The sequence below is a fragment of the Salmo salar genome, chromosome ssa13 (assembly GCF_905237065.1).
Source record: "Salmo salar chromosome ssa13, Ssal_v3.1, whole genome shotgun sequence".
Lineage (NCBI taxonomy): Eukaryota > Metazoa > Chordata > Actinopteri > Salmoniformes > Salmonidae > Salmo > Salmo salar.
In genome coordinates, this window is record NC_059454.1 from 79,297,341 (window position 1) to 79,320,458 (window position 23,118).

General features: G+C 43.9%; 1 protein-coding gene across 1 annotated transcript in view; it reads left to right on the forward strand.

Annotated features, from left to right (window-relative positions):
• The window catches only part of LOC106567958 (autism susceptibility gene 2 protein-like), a 491,043-nt gene that overhangs the window by 289,272 nt on the left and 178,653 nt on the right, over positions 1-23,118 (forward strand).

Sequence of the window (23,118 nt, forward strand, 5' to 3'; positions counted from 1 at the left end):
CTGAGCTCGTCAACTGTATTATCCAGAGACTGAACATTAGCGAGTAATATACTTGGTGAGTGGTGTGCGCGCTTCCTGTGTCAGACTAAAAGTCCGCTCCGAGTACCTCTTTTCTGTCGGCGGTGTTTTGGAACAGCCTCTGGGATCAGTTCAATTGCCCTGGGGGGCATGAACAAAGGAACTGGTTTGGGAAAGTCGTATTCCTGGTCGTAATGCTGGTGAGTTACCGCTGATCAGATATCCAAAAGTTATTCCTGGCTGTATGTAATAACACAAAACATTTCCTGGGCTAATAATGTAAGAAATAACATTTAAAAAACAAAATACTGCAAAGTTTCCAAAGAGCTTGATGCATGGCAGCCCTATCCGTCGGCGTCATTTTCAAGGAAATGATCAATTGAATTGATCAATTGAAAGTCTGGGTTCACAGCTCCAATCCAAATGTGTTGGTCATTACTGAGACGTGGTTAAGAAAGAGTGTTTTGAACACTGATGTTAGCCTTACTGGTTATAACCTTTTTTGGCAAGACAGATCTTCCAAAGGTAGTGGAGTGGCAATCTTTACCAACGAACACCTTCAGTGCTCGGTTGCCTCCACCAAGTCTGTCCCCAAACAATTTGATCTGCTGGTTTTAAGCATTAGACTTTCAAATAGCTCTTTGTTGACTGTTGCTGTGTGTTATCGTCCACCATCAGCTCTGGCCTTTACCCTGAATGCCATAAGCTCTCTCCTGGCACCTTACACTAAGTCTGAATTTGTCCTGCTAGGTTTCCTAAACGGGGACATGCTTAAACCACCTTACCAAGTCCTAAACCAATGGGAGTCCCTAAATATTTCTCAGATTATTACCAATCCCACAAGGTATAACTCCAAACACCCAGAAAAGCCTACTCTCCTTGATATATTTTCCAAGATGGCATAGCAGTCGGACATCTGTTTTGTCTTGTCCTGTCCCATGTATATATAGTTCGTATATATTTCGTATATATTTTTTAAATTTTTTATCTCAATTTCCATCTACGTACTGAACGTACTCTCCTGTGGTACGGATCTGCTATTTTTTATACTTTAGAACCGGAACCCCAATCAGAAGCTAGTCAGCTAACTAGCTTCTAGCTAGAAGTCAGTTAGCCCCTGCTAGCGGTCATCACCGTTAACTCGGACATCAGCCAGCCTTAGCCCGGTCAATTTCTGCCAGTCTGCACAGCGCAATATCAACCTAGAGCATATCGGACTGCTTTTTCTCTACCACATCTCCGGATTCCAAACGCAACCTCTGAACCTTTACACCGGATCATCGTAGCTAGCTAGCTGCTATCCGAGTGGCTACTCCTGGCTAACGTCTCTGTCCCGAAGCAAGCACCAGTTAGCCTGGAGCTAGCCTAGAGCTAGGCCCATCTCCCAGCTAGCCGAAGAGGTCCATCAGCCAATTCTTGGGCTACAATACCTCTTTTGCCAATTGGCCTGGACCCTTTTACTGCCGACACGGAGCCCCGCCGATCCATCATGACTGGTCTGCCAACGTAACCGTCCGAGGGGGTTTCAACAGGCTCTTCCATTGCAACTTCCCCCGGAGGCCCATCTGCTAGCCTGCTAGCCCCGGCCCACTAGCTGTCTGAATTGCCGTGTCTCCAGCTCACCTAGCTACTCACTGGACCCTATATTCACTCGGCTACACATGCCTCTCCCTAAAGTCAATATGCCTTGTCTAATGCTGTTTTGGTTAGTGAGTATTGTCTTATTTCACTGTAGAGCCTCCAGCCCTGCTCAATATGTCTTAGCTAGCCCTTTTGTTCCTCCCCCCCACACATGCAGTGACCTCACCTCTAGAGACAAAACCTCTCTCATCGTCACTCAATGCATAGGTTTACCTCCACTGTACTCACATCCTACCATACCCTTGTCTGTACATTATGCCTTGGAATCTATTATTCCACGCCCAGAAATCTGCTCCTTTTACTCTCTATTCCGAACGCACTAGACGACTAGTTCTTATAGCGTTTAGCCGTACCCTTATCCTACTCTTCCTCTGTTCCTCTGTTCCTCTGGTGATGTAGAGGTTAACCCAGGCCCTGCGGCCCCCAGCACCACTCCCATTCCCCAGGCACTCTCATTTGTTGACTTCAGTAACCGTAAAAACCTTGGTTTCATACATGTTAACTTTAGAAGCCTCCTCCCTAAGTTTGTTTTATTCACTGCTTTAGCACACTCCGCCAACCAGATGTCCTAGCCGTGTCTGAATCCTGGCTTAGGAAGGCCACCAAAAATCCTGAAATTTCCATCCCTAACTATAACATTTTCTGACAAGATAAAACTGCCAAAGGGGGCGCAGTTGCAATCTACTGCAGAGATCTGTCATACTATCCAGGTCTGTGCCCAAACAATTCGAGCTACTACTTCTAAAAATCCACCTTTCCAGAAACAAGTCTCTCACCGTTGCTGCTTGTTATAGACCCCTTCAGCCCCCAGCTGTGTCCTGGACACCATATGTGAATTGATTGCCCCATCTATCTTCAGAGTTCGTACTGTTAGGTGACCTAAACTGGGACATGCGTAACACCCTGGCCGTCCTACAATCTAAGCTAGATGCCCTCAATCTCACACAAATTATCAAGGAACCTACCAGGTACAACCCTAAATCCGTAACCATGGGCACCCTCTTAGATATCATCCTGACCAACTTGCCCTCTAAATACACCTCTGATGTCTTCAACCAGGATCTCAGCGATCACTACCTCATTGCCTGCGTGCGTAATGGGTCCGCGGTCAAACGACCACCCCTCATCACTGTCAAACACTCCCTAAAACACTATAGCGAGCAGGCTTTTCTAATTGACCTGGCCCGGGTATCCTGGAAGGATATTGACCTCATCCCATCAGTAGAGGGTGCCTGGTTGCTCTTTAAACTCTTGCATCTAGACGTTCCGCTAGCGGAACGCCTCACCAATATCCAATGGTAGAGCGTGGCGCGAAATACAAAAACCTTAAAAATGCTATAACTTCAATTTTTGAAAGATAAGACTCTCGTTAATCCAACCACATTGTCCGATTTCAAAAAGGCTTTACAGCGAAAGCAAAACATTAGATTATGTCAGGAGAGTACCCAGCCAAAAATAATCACACAGCCATTTTCCAAGCAAGCATATATGTCACAAAAACCCAAAACACAGCTAAATGAAGCACTAACCTTTGATGATCTTCATCAGATGACACTCCTAGGACATTATGTTATACAATACATGTATGTTTTGTTCAATCAAGTTCATATTTATATCCAAAAACAGCTTTTTACATTGGCGTGTGATGTTCAGAACGTGTATTCCCACCAAAAACTTCCGGTGAATTTACAAAATTACTCATCATAAACGCGCATTTTGAGACAAAAAAGTCAAAATGTTCCATTGCCGTACTTAGAAGCATGTCAAAAGCTGTTTAAAATCAATTTTTATGGTATTTTTCTCGTAAAATACCGATAATATTCCAACCGGACAATAGTGTATTAATTCAAAGAGGAAAAGAAAAAACAGCGTGCATGCGCATATCCAATCTCTTTGTCCCCAGGCAGACCACTGAGAAACTGAGCTACTATACTCTGCCCAGAGACAGGAGACGACTCAGTCCGCTTTCTGAAGGCTTTAGAGAGCCAATGGAAGCCTTAGAAAGTGCTACGTAACCCCACAGATACTGTAGTTTTGATAGAGACTCAAAAGAAGAACTACAAATTCTCAGACAGGCCACTTCCTGCATGGAATCTTCTCAGGTTTTTGCCTGCCATATGAGTTCTGTTATACTCACAGACACCATTCAAACAGTTTTAGAAACTTTAGAGTGTTTTCTATCCAAATCTACTAATAATATGCATATTCTCGTTTCTGGGCAAGAGTAGTAACCAGTTTAAATCGGGTACGTTTTTTTATCCGGCCGTGAAAATACTGCCCCCTAGCCCAGACAGGTTAAAGAAAGGTTAAATAAAAACATTAAATAAAATATCCTGCCATCTCTCACAGCCCAGTGACAGTTTCAAACCCACTAAGATCAACAGGAAAACACAGTGGTAGAGAGGAAGTTGGTTTTTAGTGGAACAAAGACCTGGTTCACAGAGCTTTTATTTGTCAAACCGGCGTCCTCTCGGCTGCATTAAGTTGTTCTATTGTCACTGAGCAGTTGATTGCGAGGGGGGAAATGATACAATTTCCTTCCTCACGTAGTGCCAGTTCCACTTGGTGACTGACACACAGACTGGAAGCATGGGGACAGGATAATGATAGTGACAATGTCTCTCTCTGAGGTTACAGAATACTGCTGTCTGTTAGCATGGAAGCTCCACTGAATGGCTCTATGTGTGTTTGTGTTGTGTGTGTTATTTAATCGATTACATTGTGTGTGTGCGTGTGTGCCTGCGTGCACCATGGTTTCCATTAGCCGGTAATAGCCGGCTTTTGTCCGATAAAAAAATAGGAAAGACAATAAATAAGAAGGGCACCGGCCAATTGTCTAGGAGAAGAAGAAAAAATTGAATTGCGAAATAATGCTTTTTGACCTATTTATTGATGGAAATACCAGTCATTGGAAATACTTTTGACTGGTCATGCTTTGGTTAATTTGCATAAGGCAGTATGCAAACCTGAACATTTTGCTACATATTATGAGGAATGTCTTCCTTGGTTCAAAGTAGCTTAGACAAAATCAGACCATATCCGTGGATGCAATTATTTTATATGAACTTTCTTTCATTGTCCAGCAGCTGACACGCATGTTCCCGCTCTTCCTCCTTCGAGCGCCAGACTCCCCAACATTACGCACTCAAGCCACCTTCAGTACGCACACCTACCTTTCCGCGTCATGCGCATTAGCGCTCATTGGACTCACGTGGACTCAATTACTTGTGTAATTTCCTTCCCTATATCTGTCTCTTTCCTAGCTCTTGTTCCCTGCTTCGGCATTGTTTGTCATAAGTCCTTGTTTTCCTGTGTGCTGACGCTGTTCCTGTCGTGTTCTATGTCCATTCCTGATTAAATGTTTGACTCCCCGTATCTGCTTCTCCTCTCCAGCGTCACTCCTTACAGAATCCAGAAGCCATCACACGAAGCATCGGGGAGTACTGGCGTTACCCGCTTTTCGTGATATGCAATTGGCAGTTACAGTCTTGTCCCATCGCTGCAACTCCCGTACGGACTCAGGAGAGGCGAAGGTCGAGAGCCATGCGTCCTCTGAAACATGACCCGGCCAAGCCGCACTGCTTCTTAACACACTGTTCGCTTAACCCAGAAGTCAGCTGCACCAATGTGTCAGAGGAAACTCTGGCGACTGAAGTCAGCGTGCATGTGCCTGGCCCGCCACAAGGAGTCGCTAGAGCACGATGGGACAAGGACATCCCGGCCAGCCAAATCCTCCCCTAACCCGGACGACGCTGGTCGGGTCACCCAAAAAGTTACATACTGCAGCTTTAAAGTTTTTTTATGGCCTACTGGTTGTATGAATGGCCCCAGAATCTGTTTGGAACAGGCTGTTTCTTTCTCGACAAGCTGACCAATAAAGTAGGGAAACCTTTCTACTATGGGGGATAGTAGATTGACCTAGGCTAGTGATTTTTTTGTTCGTCATTCATCTTGTTGGCTGAGGAAAAGTAAACAGTGGACAGTTATTCTATCATCTTCAAAGTGCACATCAGAATTCGGTAAGAAGGAGCGCACATCATTGCATCCTCGATTGGCATGTTCTGGTAATATGAATTACTATTACCTAAATAGGATTTATTTTATTCTGAGCACCATAGGTGGACGCCCTAATCAGGTTACGCAAAAATGCTGATAGTCAAATGTCCGGCGGCATTTTCCTAACAGAAACCCTAGCGTGCATGTGTCTATGTGTGCATCTCAGCTTATCATGTGTTACGTGTGTGTTTGTTTGTGTGTTGGGTCAGATGCCAGGAAGCTGTGCATGTTTCTATTGAGCTGAGGAGTGTACTGTGGGGGCAGCAGCATGCAGTGAGAAGAAAAGCCAGTGCAGAGCAGAGCAGCTCTCCTCTGTGTGTGTGTGTGTGTGTGTGTGTATGTGTGTGTGCACTGCCACGGCCCAGGGGCCACAACCAGCTTTGATGTTCTTCAAAGTGCCAAGATCAGACTGGGATGCAGGTAGGATGCCTCCCCATGGAAGACCAACTGCTGTATAGGTAGCTTCTAACACGCTGTCTGATGCATCCGACTCACTTTATTCGTCAATTAGGGTTTTGTTTATTCAAAGTTTGACGGTTAGATAAGTAGAGGAGAGATGTCAGGGTCTGTGGTCTTCTCAGGCTTTCATATGTTTATGAAGTTCAAAACCATCGGCAGCATGAAAGCACATGCAGGGAGAAATGGAATGCTCAGTTATTGTCACAACCTATCAGGGAGAGGAGATTGTGCAGTGCAATAACTAACCCAACAAGACCAATGTTACTCACAGAACACAAACAGTAGCCTAGTTCATTTTCAAACATTATCAATTGCGGATTCTGTTTGGTTTAGTTACCTCCTCTACATATTTCTGCTGTTGTGTGGAAAACCTCATAATATACAGTAGGTAAATTAAATTGATTCTCATCACAATTGTTTTTATTTAGAGCATAGCGATCCATTACCAATTATGCAATGAACTAGTGCTGTGTGGGGGTTAACTAGAGCCGCGGGGAGTTAAACAATGCTGAATGTGTGGGCCTTGTGAGGTTACAATGAGAAGGCCTGGAGTTTCATAAGAAGTTGAAAACTCTTGTGTTTGCTGCCAAAGGCTTGTCTTAAAGCACCCACTGACTGCCTGTACTGCTCGTCACACTGTAAGCCTGTGTACTGAGAGGAAAGAGGAGCCCCCGAGGGTGTGTGTGTTTGTGTATGCATGTACGTGTATGCGTGCATGTGCTTGTGTATGTGTGTGTGTGCTTCCTGTGAAGATCAATAGCGAGACAAGGCCGTGGCCTGCAGTCCCACATCGCCTCCACCTCGCCCTGAGTATTAAAAGATATGGGGAGTAAATCCAAACAGAGGTGGAGCGAGGTGCACCAGACGATGCTTCAGGCCTCCAGGCTCTGAGGCTCACATCTCAGCCTGCCAGCTGTGTAATACAGAGAGATTACAACACTCAGTAAACTCTGAGCGTACGTCTTTCTCCTATCTCTCCTGATGGGATGGAGCACAGCACACGGCACCGTATCAACCCTGGGGTTGTGGCTGTGAGAAGAGACAAAGATCAGCCTTCTAAGAGCCCCTACTAACCCCTGGAGAATAAAGGAGTTACTACCCAGCATTTTTCACACGCCATGGGAAAGGCCTCACACAGTTGAACCTCACACAGAGAGACTAAGTCCTCTCTGTCATATTTTTATGCACACTTTGGCTCGTTCTTAGAATGGATTTAGGGATTTTGTCTGGTAAGTGGAGGCTGATTCAAGGTTGCTAGGTCAAGTAAATTATTTATGTTTTGAAGTAGCTTAAATAAATACTATGGCTGAAGTAATAACTTCTATGAAATGATTTAATCTAGCAGCATGTCCGAAGTGATAAATAGTGTCCAATTGGCTTTACCTGAACAAACTGTGAGAACTTGAGCATTGCATCTACATTACTAAACTGCATGCTTGTTTTTCCCATTAGGGGTAGTATTTTCTTTTCTTTCTTTTTTCATAACGCTTTGAAAATTGGATATGTCAGGTTTTGCTTTGAACTATCTTCCTTCCAAGAGGCTTTTGAAAATCCAATAGAATGCTCAAGCATGGCCTGAGAGTTAAAGATAAGAACTACTAACTAGCTCAGTCAGTTCATATGGTTGGCTCTGTTGGGTAGCATTGGGTGTGCAGGATCATTTTCCAGTATAGTTTCTTAGTTTATTTTAATATCTTCACACACGCTGTAGGGTATTACAGAGCCCCCATCAAAGGACTGTGTAATATATTCAGTGGATACCTGCAGGAGACATGAGCCTAGGAACCACGCCAGCATCCAGGGCTCCCCCTATTAGGCCATCTGGCCAGGTCACAACACACACACCGAGCACACACACAGACACAGTGTGACCCTTGCCTTGGCATAACCTCTCAAACACCCGCTCACCAAATGGGCATCCCTTGAGGACAGTCTGGCCATGATGTGCCAAGGCTCGGTGGTATTGATCCCTCAACCCACCCCTCAACCCCCTGCCACCATCCCTATCTAAGGCTCCCTCAGGGGTGATTGTAAATGGCAGATTGGCAACACATTTCCCATTTCAAAGGGAAGGCTTCTATGAAGTTTCCAAGTCTGTCCTGAAAGTTGAACACAAATTAAAATAAAAAAATGTAATGGATACAAAAGCCTTGTGGAAATGTCACCACATGCCATCCACAGTCAGGGGTCTACTGTTCTTTATTGGTTGGCAATTTCAATATATTTTTATGCTTTTGAGCCCCACCTAGCGCAAATGGCCCAAAACAAAGAATATACATTAAAAAAGTAGTGCTCTAATGAGAGAGGTTGATTTATACTGTAAATGAGAAAAAGAAAAGTGCTTACTCCAAAAATGTATTTGAGTGAAGATGCTGGCTCATGTGGCTCATATTTCCCATCATTCGTGCTCTGGCAGAAATTATGGTTCGCATTAGGAGTGCTGGGATTTGTTTATTAGTTTCAGCTGCTGCGTCAAAATAATGCTGCTCCGATGTTCGACAGACTGACACTAGCTACAAACTCTTGCCAAGCAGAATGTCACCACCAACACCAGTGACAGAGAAAGCACAGCAGCATCTGTGTGGTGAGAGTAGAGGGTACATTTGTCAACAGAGGGTTCTGCATAATATTCTCTGAAGAAGCCATAGATTTCCCTCTGAATGCCTCAGTGGTGCTGTGGACAGGGACAGGGAGGACGACTGCAACACCTACTCAGTGAACACATCACACATGACATTCCAAAGTTCCCATCACTGATAATTGTTTTGCGCAATCTCTCATTTCCCTCTCTCTCCTTTCCAGTCTTCCAAGTCTTGTGATTTAATGGCATGTTTAATGAAAAGTTCTAAGGGGAGTTTCCAAAAGGCTAAGTAGAGACTCTATTGAAACTTGGACTTAGTAGTGGAAGCCCCTTTCTGCCAGAAATGGATTTTCCCTGGTGCCCTGATTGTGAAGTAATTTAAGACATGCTCCAGAACTTTGGCGACTAGTAAGTATTTTTTAAACCTCCGCTTTGGGCTGGATGTGTCAATGCATAATTTATGAGCAGAATAACTGTCTTACCTCAATTAGCAATGAAATCCTGAGTTTGAAAGCCCCTCGCCATTTGAGTGACAGCTATCAAGATGCACCCACAGCAGAGCGCGCGAGAGAGAGAGAGAGAGAGAGCAATGATGTGGTGTACATATCTGCACATACACTACATGGCCAAAAGTATGTGGACGCCTGTACGTCGACCATCTCATTCCAAAATCGTGGGCATTATTATGGAGTTGGACCACTCTTTGCTGCTATAACAGCCTCCACTCTTTTGGGAAGGCTTTCCACAAGGTATTGGAACATTGTTGCGGGAACTTGCTTCCATTCAGCCACGAGCATTAGTGAGGTTGGGCACTGATGTTGGGCGATTAGGCCTGGCTTGCAGTCGGGGTTACAATTCATCCCAAAGGTGTTCGATGGAGTTGAGGTTAGGGCTCTGTGCAGGCCAATCAAGTTCTTCCACACCGATCTCAACAAACCATTTCTGTATGGACCTTGCTTTGTGCACAGGGGCATTGTCATGCTGAAACAGGAAAGGACCTTCCCCAAACTGTTTCCACAAAGTTGGAATCACACAGAATCGTCTAGAATGTAATTGTATGTTGTAGCGTTAAGACTTCCCTTCACTGGAACTAAGGGGCCTAGCCGGAACTATGAAAAACAGCTCCAGACTTTACAGTTACACCAAACTTTACAGTTGGCACTATGCATTTGGGCAGGTAGCGTTCTCCTGGCATCCGGCAAACCCAGATTCGTCCGTCGGACTGCCAGATGGTGAAGCGTGATTCATCAATCCAGAGAACGCGTTTCCACTGCTCCAGAGTCCAATGGCGGCAAGCTTTTCACCACTCCAGCCGATGCTTGGCATTCCGCATGGTGATCTTGGGCTTATGAGTGGCTGCTCAGCCATGGAAAATTTCATGAAGCTCCCGACTAACAGTTATTGTACTGACGTTGCTTCCAGAGGCAGTTTGGAACTCAGTAGTGAGTGTTGCAACCGGGGACAAAATATTCTTACGCGCTACACGCTTCAGCACTCGGCTGTCCCGCTCTGTGAGCTTGTGTGGCCTACCACTTCACGGCTGAGCCGTTGTTGCTCCTAGACATTTCCACTTCACAATAACAGCACTTACAGTTGACTGGGGATGCTCTAGCAGTGCAGAAATTTTACAAACTGACTTGTTGGAAAGGTGGGATCCTATGATGGTGCCACGTTTAAAGTCACTGAGCGCTTCAGTAAGGCCATTCTACGGCCAATGTTTGTATATGGAGATTGCTTGGCTGTGTGTGCGATTTTATACACCTGTCAGCAACGGGTGTGGCTGAAATAGCTGAATCAACTCATTTGAAGGGGTGTCAACTATTTTTGGCCCTGTAGTGTATGTGACGTAGTACACAATTTCCGGGGACCACTTTTGGCTCATGAGCGCTACTTTCAGAACTACTGTCTAAAAAGTATACAAAAGTACCGGAGAATCTTTTTAAGCTGCTCCTCACATTGTGTCCAAGTCTTCTCTCTCTCTCTCTCTCTCTCTCTCTCTCTCTCTCTCTCTCTCTCTCTCTCTCTCTCTCTCTCTCTCTCTCTCTCTCTCTCTCTCTCTCTCTCTCTTCTTCTTTGTTCTCTCTCTCTCTCCTTCTTTGTTCTCTCTCTCTCATTTGGTAATAACAAAGCTGAGTGAGAAATCAAACTTCCTGTTTGCTGCTCATAACCAAGATCATAGACACACAGCTTTCCTCTGATTTCTTATCCAAGCTTCCGCTTGGCCAGAAGGCATTTTGATATTTTAATAAAAGGTTCTGTGTTTATGTGATCTTTTGTGGTATCTACAATTCATTGTGTGACAGGGTTACCAATACAGTTGAAACAATATATTGAAGGGCTTGTGGCCTTGGAACACGTGCTAGACATTAACTCCCCAAAGCGGAAGTGGGTGCTGCGTTGCATGGTGTGAACAACTGGCTCCTCAACTTACATCTGGATCAAAAGAAAGAGGAGAGCGGGCCTTGAAACATTTATGAGTTGTGATGAAACTGACATCCCAGGTCTGGAGCGTTCAGTCAGAATGCACCCATCTGGTCCAGAGAGGGTCATCGACAGGGCCAGGACCACAACAGGCCAGGAGCCTCTGTGGTTTCCTTTCATTTATGCCTTTTGTCACTGACACGTGTTCACTGGAAAACACTGCTGTCCCCTCGGTTAATAGCTGGCGGGTGATAAGTAGCTCATGCTTTCCAATGTTCTGAGTCAGCCAATACCCCCAAACCCTCCTCCCCCGTCCTCCCCACACCCCCTCACAGTGCTTCCTCTCCAGGCGCTGACCTTTGGGATGCTGTTTTTCCCGTCCCCCCTAGCCGAGGGCCTCCTGGGAGCTGTAAATGGACTCAGCGTTAATTGCCTGTTGAAGGACAGAAGCAGTTCCTCGCGGCCTGATTGCAGACTCCCCCGAGAGTATAGCTGTCTGTTTCTGTGACTTTTGCTGTAATGCACACGCAGGATCCGTCCGGCAAATTCACTCAGCATGCACTCAACATGCACGCACGCACGCACACATGCGAGTACACTAACACACACATACTGTAATCACACTAGGAAGCCACACTTACGCTAATACACAGTCTATTTTTACCACCTACACACGTACACACACATTTTGTATACTCATCTGCTCTCACAATGGGAATATTTAAATGTTTCATTATTCGAAAGAATCCATCCAACCAGGCATCCAAAGGGGGTGTGTGTATCTGTCCAGACGGTTTATTGCTGAGGGCTCTATCTGTCCTGGCCTAGCCGTGTGTCTGTCAGACAGACATCAGAAAGCAGCAGACAGATTGTTCATAATGTGCTCTTCATGCTTTGTGGTTTCCTGTGTTGGCCCTGCTCTGGGCTCTGTGGTGCTCTGGAGCCATCAGCCACCAGTTAGGGTTCACATAAACACTACCTATCCCAGTAGCCTGGGTGTCACGCTGATTTAGACAGATATCCCATGGAGCGCAGCCAGGGAGGAGAGATTTATTGAGAGCTTCTATGGATTGTTTTTCTATGTTTTATTCAGGGGAATTGAGTTGGATGCGAGGCCAAACTCCTTAAGACCTCCAAGTCCTTCAGGGTCAGTGAATAGTACTGGTCTCGTGTGTTGCCATTCCCATGCATAGCTAGCTACCCCCGGAGTGCTATCACCCTCACACACACACACAGTTGAAGAAACAACAAGCATATGGAGAGAAATCCCGAGTATGGTGCATAGTAAATGTAGCATTTAATTCCACTACCGTGCATAACATTACAGTATGTACTGTATAATATGATGAATTTTTTTTCCAGCGTTCGTGACACTTGACATTTAACCCTTACATACATTTAGCCTGTTAAAAGTGAAAGTGAACCCTCCCCCTCTACCTGAGAGAGAGAAAGAAGCAGCAGAGCATCTTCTGCCAGATAGATGCATTTCACCTGCCTAAGCAGCGTTGCTTGTCATGGTTAGGCAGATTCTAACCCAGACAGACCAGACAGGGAGATATGTTATGTTTGGGACTTAGTTTGACGTTTTGGTGGAATACATTTTTACAGTATACTGTGTTGCATTTATTTCACAACAGAAACATGCTGAAATGTCAACCTTGACAACGATGAACATCCATTCACGGCCATTAAACTAATGAGAACGCACATTTGGTTTGATACAGTTATTCTATCGGAGCATTATGACTTGACCTTCTTGTAGAGACCAAATGAGAGCCATGTCTGACTCTGTTGATGTGGTATTTATCCCTCATTAATTCCACATATGCATCCCGGTTTCCCCAAGTCTGCCACTGCCATCATTGAAGTTGTTTCTGGTGATGTCAAAATGAGGGGTGTAGCACAAAACAAAGTCATCAGCGATTGGATCACCTCTAACCAACCAGAGTATCAAAGCCAATGACACATTTTCAAACGGCACTTTAAACGCATGTGTTCTGGCTCTGGCCCACCCATCGGTTTCTATTCTAGAAATCGTTGGGGAGGAACTCAATCCAGACTCATTGTGGAGAAGAAACGAACGTCCGTGGGCGTGGCGTAGCATTTGGCCTGAGCAAGGACTTTGGGTAGCCAGGCAACATAGCTTCCTCCACCCACAGTCTCCCATCATCTCATAGCGTTTCAGGCTCATCCATTTGTGGAGAAACATTGTGACCAATCGCATTGTGACCAATGCGTTTTGGTTAAGTGGACATGATAAATCATCTCCTTTAAACACGAGACTAATGCTGTGGAATTGAGCCTACGATTCAATTACCTGCAGTCTGATGGGAGAGCTACGATGTAGGAGGTTTATGTGTGTGTGAATAGAGAACTGTATGTGGGAGAGTAGCCGGAGCTGTGACTGGGTCTACAGTGCTACTTACTACACAGTGTAATCACATTAAAAAGGCATGAAGGATCTCTTGTTAGCACGAGAAGTCTTCTTGAGTTAAAAGATGAATACTTTCTCAGATAGGCCTCCTGAGTAAAGTCTTAAATGAACTGCAGTGCACACACTGTACAGTAACTTTAATAGCTAAGAGAATGTGATTGAGAATTCTCATAATATATTGAACGAGAGAGCAGATGTTTATTAGGTAACTGCAAGTGCCCTTTCTTATTACTGTCCTGTAACACTGTAACAGTAGGTGACTGTTGCCTTAGACCTTGTTGCCTCAACTAATATCCGCAATGAGTTTCTCTGCAGTGCAGAGTTGCAGTCTTGCGTCTTTTCCTGCAAAGCAAAGCATTTGGCTATAGGTCTCACGGAGATGAGGTCAAATATCAGTTTCTTGTGAATTTGAAGAACCTTGGTTTGAGGCCTAATTCGACCATATCAAAAAACATATTCCCTAACCCCTCTACAATGTACCCTTAACAATGTTTGCTTTCTCTGTTCTTGATAATAATATGCCATTTAGCAGACGCTTTCACTCAAAGCGTTTTACAGTAGTGCTTGCATACATTTTAGTATCTGTGACCCCAGTGACCCCAGTGGGAATTGAACCCACGGCGCTGACACCATATATGACCGTAGAACCGCTATTTATTGTTAAATGGCTATTTTGTGTTGTTCAAGCTCCCTTCCACAAGCAAGAGGTGGTGCTAAAACATGGTGGTCCTGCTTGTGACACTGACTGTGAAATCTGCTCCGTTTCTACAGAGAAAGCAAACAACTACACCGTCCAGGAAACCCAAAGAGCCATCTGCATCTCAATGTCATTACAAAGACATGTTTTGAGTGCTCTAGCAACAACTGTAGGGCTTGGGATATCTTGGTGAATTGGTATATCTACTTGTATGATAGGATTAGTGTATTCTCTTGGATGATCCATTCTTGTGCTTGGCTGGTATCTATGCTGTTGAGATTACTCTTAGGCCTATATCCATATCTTTACTAAGAAATTGCCCACAAAATAGATGGTGAAAAGAAGAACGAATGAGAGCTCTAAATGTAATTTGCTTCCCATTGACTGCATCCTCCCGACCTCCATTTGTACTTCTCCCTTTCAGCGAGGCAAATTGCCATAACGTCTGTCGATCAGGGGGTGGAGAGTTGGAGCGGTGAGGAGTTTTGTCTTCAACCGACATTACCACGCTTGTTTCGTTGCAGCCTCCTGTAATGACTGTAAGAACGATAATGGCAGGTGGCAGGAGGTGTGAAATGGTTTCTCTGAACTCCACACCCATAGGGAGGATAATGCAGCCATTCAGGCCCTCTCCTCTCCAGAAGGAGCTTCTTTTGTGCCGGCACTCGCATGCTACTCCACAGGGCCCTGAAAGGAGCCATTTTGTTCAATTTCTCTAAAAGCCACTGGCTTATGTAACATTTTAAAGACTTTGGCTATTAAAGTTTCTTTAACACACTAACTACTGAATGACTTTTGTGCTGCCTTGTGATCTGTCCATCATTTTCAGAGGGCCTATACAAATAAAAAGAGGGGGATGGAAAAGAGAGGAGGAGTAAAAGGCGGCTAAACCGGGGCATGGCTGGGGCTCCTGCATGCCTTCCAGCTCTCTGAAGTGGTGCAGATCATTTGAATTCAGCCGAAGGCGTGAGAAACTGGAGGAGTGAAGGAGAGTAGAGGAGTGGTCTGGATTATGACTCTAGCCAGTTGCCCAGGCCAGTGTGGCAGTTTCCACACAAACATTAAATCGTTGAATTATTGAACAGGACTGATTGACTAAACTCACTTCACTTGCTGGGCCAGGCTTGGGTGACTGGCTGAAAACAAGGTTCCTCTGACTGAACACTTCCTGGCAGATTGTGTTCTCTATATAATATACTGTAGGCACCTTCCATGTAGCCCTATACAATCTGTATTATCCTTGACCCAAACAATCTTGATCTTAACTCTTTGGTGAGGTGTAGTTAGGAGGTGTAGCTAGGTAAAGACATTTGGTTTGGTCCATTCCCCATCTTACCCCGTTGGGTCATTTCATTGTTTTGTAGGGATTTACAAAGGTTGACGGCAATGCTATTAATTGATGTTTGTCCATTGATAACACTCCTCCCTCTAAAGGGAGGCAATAATAACACAGTCAATAAATGTCATACGGTGGTTCCCTGTGCATCCAACCATTCTGACACACTGGAATGTAAATCGGCAGTAGACAGACTATTCTCAGCCTTTATATGAATTATTACGGAGTGCGGATGTAACTGTCCCTGATGCACATGCAAAACAAGAGATGCACAAATAAGGGCCAGCCAACCGGAAAAAGCTATTAGGTCTTTATTGAAATGACGATGGAATAAAGGAGCCACGATATCCATTTCAGGAATGTCAGGAGAGAGATTCCCCAGCCTATGAGTTTTACATGGCTGGTCCCAGCAGTGGTGGTAAAGAGAGGGAGATTTGCATTAAGAAAGCATGAACTGCTGCTCTCTCTTCTTTAAGCATGCTCTGTGTGTGTAAGTGTGGAGGTGCCAGCTTGTTTTAAGACTGGCCTGAAACCGTTAAATGGCCGACTGAGGCAGGCCCCCATTACACATTGAATGTTGCCATCTATCTCAGGAGCTGAATTTTTTATGTACTAATTAAAATGTGCAGGTCAAGTCTCCCATGACACCTATTTCTGCTAATAAGGGGAAAAGAGCCCGTCGCACTCGTTAACTCTGCTCTTTTCCCGAGCCGAGATTTAAAGGATGAAGGGTGACATTCTCTCCCATTTTGTAAATGAATGCAATTGATCTGCCTAACAAGAACAAAGTTAGGCTTCCAAATACCACATGATAAAGAGATTAAGCCTTTAAATGGCTTTCCAAAGGCAATCTTTATTGCTATGCCCGGAGCAAGGGCATTAAACTTTCAATTAGAATTTCAAATAGGCTATTGACTGGAATGTATAAAATGTAGCTACACAGCTATATAGATTGTGAAAAGGTCTTCTTTCTAGGGCCAGGGTGTGTAACCTACAAATCCATCAGACCAGAGGTTATACAGAAAAAACACGGTTGGCAGCCATCATTCTTTAGCTTGAAGGACATATATTTATTGAGGCAAGCATGTGTTTTCTCTCAAGCCTGTACATATTCAGGTGGTTGTAATTGTGATTGTTAGAAAATGTGATGGCGTTTACTTTAACCGGATTCATGGCAAGCCACGTTTGTAATCTATGGTAATTTTACCGAAGCTTTTTGATCCCTGTGTACTTTTTTGTGGTCAAGAGTTTTACTGTGTGTCCGTTTTGGTTCTTTCTTTCTCCTTTCTTTTTTTTCTTCGTTTCTTTGATGTTGTTCAAAGGCCTAGTACTTTTGTTCGTTTTAATTTCCAAGGTTCTTTATTTCCAAGTTAAAGGACTGTTTCTAATTTCCATGAGTGATCTCAGCGTCTAATTCCATTTTAATTGCCTCTAATGCCATATTAACTTTTGTCAAAATATTTTGATTTATGTCATCCTAATTCAATCTGCTATTCTTATAGAGCGCCATGCTTGAAGTCAGTTGTGCCTGTTGATGATTTACTGTACTCTCTCTCCCTTTCTCTCTCTCTCTCGCTTTCTCTCTCTCATTCTCTCTCCCTTTCTCTCTCTCTCCCTTTCTCTCTCACATTCTCTCTTTCTCTCTCTCTCTCTCTCTCGCTCTCTCGCTCTCTTGCTCTCTCTCTCTCTCTGTCTCTCTCGCTCTCGCTCTCTCTGTCTCTTTCTTTTCTCTATTTCTGTCTCTGCCTTGATTCTCTCTGTTTTTGTCGTTCCCTCTTACTCTCTCACTCTCTCTCTCTCTCTCCTTCTAGCTACAGGTGATTGTAAGCCTTCAGAGAGAGAGGCACCAGGATACAATTTGTCAGGACTCTAACAGCCTTTTTCATTCAGACTGTGGGGTTAACATTCTGTTTATGTTAAACTGCATTCAAACTCTAATTAAAACAACATTACATCCCCCATCTGCCAATCTCCAGTAATCTTATTTAATTGCGGTAATTAAACTATATTTACATGTGCAGAATACTTGTAATTTAGCAAATTGCACTCTCCTCTCTGCACATTTAATCAGCGCAGGGAGCTGCAGTGAGCGAGAGAAGTGGAGTGATTTCAATGTTTTGATTTCAGTGGTGGCCTGTGTGTTTCTGACAGGGTAAGTGGACCAGTGCCCGGGGGCTCGGTGAGGTTAGGAAAACAAGCTGGTGGAGAGGTATTGTCATTGGGCTCTGATTGCAGCTCATGTGCCTAATTACAAGCCTGGGCTCCATTGTGAAGCCAGCCAGAAAGTAGAGAATAGACACGTGTGGGTGTGGGTGTGTGTTGTGGGTGTGTGTTGTGGGTGGGTGTTGTGGGTGTGTGGTGTGGGTGGGTGTTGTGGGTGGGTGTTGTGGGTGTGTGGTGTGGGTGTGTGTTGTGGGTGTGTGTTGTGGGTGGGTGTTGTGGGTGGGTGTTGTGGGTGGGTGTTGTGGGTGTGGGTGTGTGTTGTGGGTGTGTGTTGTGGGTGGGTGGGCGTGTAGCAAGGTTGTAAATGATAGTTAAGTGAGAGACACATGTTTGTGTTTCATGCCTTGTTGGAGTTTGTTTATGAGAAGATACTTTGCTGTTTTTACCGTTAAGGCAGTATAATCACTCAATAGAAAGCAAAATCAGCTCTATTTTACATCACCTTTGCCATTTAACAAGTGCAAGAAGTAAAAAAATGGGTATTAACCAAGACATCAAATCAATTTGTATTTGCCACATGCGCCAAATACAACAGGTGTAGACCTTACAGTGAAATGCTTACTTACAAGCCCTTAACCAACAATGCAGTTTTAAGAAAAATAAGTGTTAAGTAAAAATTAGATAAGTAAAAAATCTAAAATGAAAGTAACAAATAATTAAAGAGCAGCAGTAAAATAACAATAGCGAGGCTATAGACAGGGGGTACATGTACAGACAGTAAGCGTATCAAAGACGTCTACTCTGCACTTTTCCCAGTATTAGTCATTTGCTCATTTACACATGCTCTGAGGCCAGGCCACACTCTGTCATTTGATGCAGTTGACTTGACTTACATCCTTGTTGTTAGTGGCCATGACTAAGTCCAGGACATCGGACATGCAGCCTGGCCCCCCAGCGCCATCCTCTTAGTTAGAGGAGGAGGAGGCACAAGTCCCTGTGGGAAGAGACTTGGTTTATCCTTTGTGTCGTTGTTCTGTAGCAACTAGCTACCATTAGGCATGTCTCCCTAGGTTAATGGCAGCCCTGTATGCCTGTGAAAGCCCCCATCAGGCCAGATGGAACCTCTGTGGATGGAACAGCACAGCAGTGTGAGGTCAGAGAGTTCCTGCCCCCCCCTGGTGAGGTGGAGGGAGACCTGCAGGGTGACATGGCTGCTGAGGTAATTGGTGTGGTCACTGAAAGATACCCCCCTCCTGGAGTGGTTTATTATCTCCCACATGCCTGTCCCATTACATGTCATCGGGAGATACCATCTGTCATGCAAAGGGGGATAGAAATGGCTAGCAACGTCTTTTGCCTTTTCAATTTAGTTACTTGTGAAGACTAGTAAATGTGTTCCTTTTTACCCACCTAAGGATTCAATTGTTTCATCCTATAGTCAGTGGATTCGCCCTGACCCAGAGAGGATGGGTTCCTCTGATTGGTTGGTATATATAAAAGGTTGCAGTATGGGCTCCTCTGATTGGTTGGATATAAAAGGCTGCCTCAGCTCTGGAAGAGAGAGTAGGCTGTGATTGGTATGAATATAAAAGGCTGCTGTGTAGCTCTAAAGTAGAAAGAGGGAGTGGTTCTAAGTGAAAGCAGTAGCAGTAGCTCGGGGACAGCAGCACAGTACAAATGATGTCCTAAGACGGACAAAGACCCAAATCCTTATTAGCGGAAGAGTAGTTCCTTCTAATTGGTTCCCATTCAGTGTAATTAGCATGGATGGGGCTAATCATGGGATGGAAAACCAATCTAACGCTTGGGAAACAACGTCCTTGGCCTCTCTTTCATGCTCAGTTCCATGGATTTAGATTTTTTTTTTTTTGGTGCAGTTAGTTTTCTCTTTCATAAGCTTTTGAATGAAAAAGCTACATGAATTTTAAAAAATATGATATTTTATTTTAAGGTAATGTTTTGTGTTTTGAACAATGCTATGAAGGCAGATTTATTTGAGGTAGTTTGAAATAAAAAATGACAATACTTTTTCTTTTCTAGTTTACATCAAAGGCAAGGTCAAGCAGGAGGCAGAGAAAGATGACGTTGTGAGGAAGGCTAGGTCTGTTTGGTCCTAAATCATATGAGGTCGGCCCAAGATGAAAGGCCTGGCCACCTCTCCTCATTAGGAGGTTTTTACTAATGTTATACTGTCTCTATTCACTACTGCTGTGGTCCTGTAATACATTCTGAAGGAGAAGTGTGCTAGTGCGTCCGGATTTTATAGAAGCCCCCTTTATGTCAATGGATATATCATATTTTGGCAACAGCGATTTCTCGTTCGTTCTTCAAACCTTTAGAAGGCAGGGAAATAAATAATGGAAGGAAAAGCAGGATATTGCCATCTGACAGTTGTGTGAAGCTGTATTTTTATTCCTTTGACTTTGCCTTGCTTCCTTAAAGGAAGCTTGTTTTTACCGACTGATCAAAACCCAAGTTAATGGCTTTGCTTGTGATACACAAAGGAGAGGACCAGAAGAGAACAAAGGCAAAATGATTGGTGGAGAATTGCACTGATGCGCTGTGGATGTAAGTGTGCAGAAAGATGATTGATACTCTCGTCTCGTCTTATCAGGCCCTAGAGAGAGATGTGCTCTACTAGTGTTGCATTTGCTGCCAATCAACCCTTTGTTTCGTTTTCTCCCAATGGTTACTCTAACCTAGCTCTAACCAACCAACCAACCAACCAGTCACATGCTATCTGTCTCAGATGCTAAAGAAAATCTGCTTATTTTTTTCTACTCTCGCTTTTGATTCAAGCAAACAAAAAAAGAAAGCTAAGACAAGCACGTTCTACTCCCAACTGTCATATAGGGGGGATGTTCACAGGATATGAGCTTTTTATTTGATTTTCTCCCTTGTGGTTTTTAGTCCCAGCGATCTGTCTTTATTGATACCAAATCCCTCCACTGATCCCTCTAAATCTTAAATGTGTATCCACTCTCCAACAAATGTCCTCGCGCCTAATCTCTTGGCCGAAGACGAAAAGACGTGCACGCCGGACCACCGCCCCAAACTCAGACCCAGATCACGGCTGTGAGTCTGCTGCCTTCCCCAAAGTGCCGAGGGCAGTGTCTCTTTGGCTCGCCCCTCTGAGTGGTGGATAGTTCCCTGATCTAAAGCAGAACCATGTTTATCCCCCAGCTCAGTGTTATTGTGGCAGTGATTATGTGACAATGAGAAGAGCTGGATGGTCTGGATCAGGCTAAATTAGATACATACACAGTTCAAGAAAACACCAGATAGTATCATTTGACTGGTATTTATTTCAACATTTCACCCCTCATTTTTTCATCTTTTTTTCAATTTTTTTATTATTAGGGGTTCACAGTGAAGCTGTGAAACCTATTGTGAATTTTACATGGTCAAATAACTCAAGCATAGGTTGGTAATTTTTTTCTCCAATTTGGCACACAGAAACTACAGGCCATGAGTAACTTGGTAAAAATAATGGCACCCATTGGCCTATAGGTGGCACTGTTATAAGCAGTCTCACTTAAACCCTCATATCCAGCGCTGCGTTCGACCTAGAGACTTGAATCTTTGTATCTAGGTGTTTTTCCTCATGCTGAAGATATTTTCCTGAAGGACCCATAAGTTCCACCAGTATAGATGTTCATCTTGGAAAGTTTTGAAAACCTTTGAAAATCTTCTCATGAACTCAAACTCAGACCCAGATCACAGCTGTCAGTCTGCTGCTTTCCCCAAAGTGCCGAGGGCAGTGTCTCTTTGGCTCGCCCCTCTGAGCGGTGGATAGTTCCCTGATCTAAAGCAGAACCATGTTTATCCCCCAGCTCAGTGTTATTGTGGCAGTGATTATGTGACAATGAGGAGCTGGATGGTCTGGATCAGGCTAAATTAGATACATACACAGTTCAAGAAAACACCAGATAGTATCATATGACTGGTATTTATTTCAACATTTCACCCTGTCGTTTTTTCCTTCTCTTTTATTATTAGGGGTTCAAAGCGATTCTGTGAAGCCTATTGATATTCTCAGATTTTATTTTTATTACATGACCATGAGGAACTTGGTCAAAAAGAATGTCACCGATTGCCCGCTGTTATAAGCAGTCTGTCTCACGTAAACCCTCATAGCCGTTGCTCCGTTTTACCTAGAGTCTTGTAACTTTGTATGTAGGTGTCTTTCCTATTGCTGAACAAATTTGCTTCAAGGACCCATTAGGTCATTTTGGAAAACCTTTTTCTCATGGACCATAAGTCAAAATAACACCAAATTTTGTATGGTAGATCTCTAAATCAGATTTGATGTGTCCATTTAAATCCTTTGTAAATCCACTCCACAGTGGCCTATCAACTTTAAGCTTTTAAGGATCATCAAAGACATTACCATGATGAACCATGTTAAAGATGCACTATGCAAAATTCGCTCCGCCATTTCGTAGTTGCTCAAATTCTAATAGTTCGACTAATTTCAGTTAATGTGACAAAACAAGCAAATATAGTGTAGAGCAGTGGTTCCCAAACTTTTTATAGTCCCGTACCCCTTCAAACATTCAACCTCCAGCTGCGTACCCCCTCTAGCACCAGGGTCAGCGCACTCTCAAATGTTGTTTTTTGCCATCATTGTAAGCCTGCCACACACACACACACACTATACGATACATTTATTAAACATAAGAATGAATGTGAGTTTTTGTCACAACCCGGCTCGTGGGAAGTGACCAAGAGTTCTTATAGGACCAGGGCACAAATAATATAATAATAATAATCAATAATTTTAATGACATATTAAACCTTATTTGTTCATAAAAAATTGTGAATAACTCACCACAGGTTAATGAGAAGGGTGTGCTTGAAAGGATGCACACAACTCTGCAATGCTGGGTTGTATTGGAGAGAGTCTCAGTCTTAGTCACCTGCAGAAAAACAGGCTGATATGGAGAATGTAATTCTGGGAGAAGTGAAGAAAAGTCCCCCTAATTAGCCATCCAGACCGAAAGCATTGATGAAGGATTGAAAATATCTACATTTGAGTAACCTATATTATCTGGTTCAGAGAAGGACATTCTGTGTATGTGAGCATAACCTCTGTTGCTAACATGGCTTTTCAAGAGAATGAGAAATCTGCTGATCATTTATTTTTAATGCCAACTCTTGATACATGTCCCAAACAAAACCCGCCTTCGAGTCAGAAACTTTACCCTTAACCCAGGTATTAGAAAACATTGTACCATGAAAAATGTTCAAACTGTTAATCAGGCGAAAATGCTCTGGGACCCTCATTCCAAGCCTAAAGGAATATTGGGAGG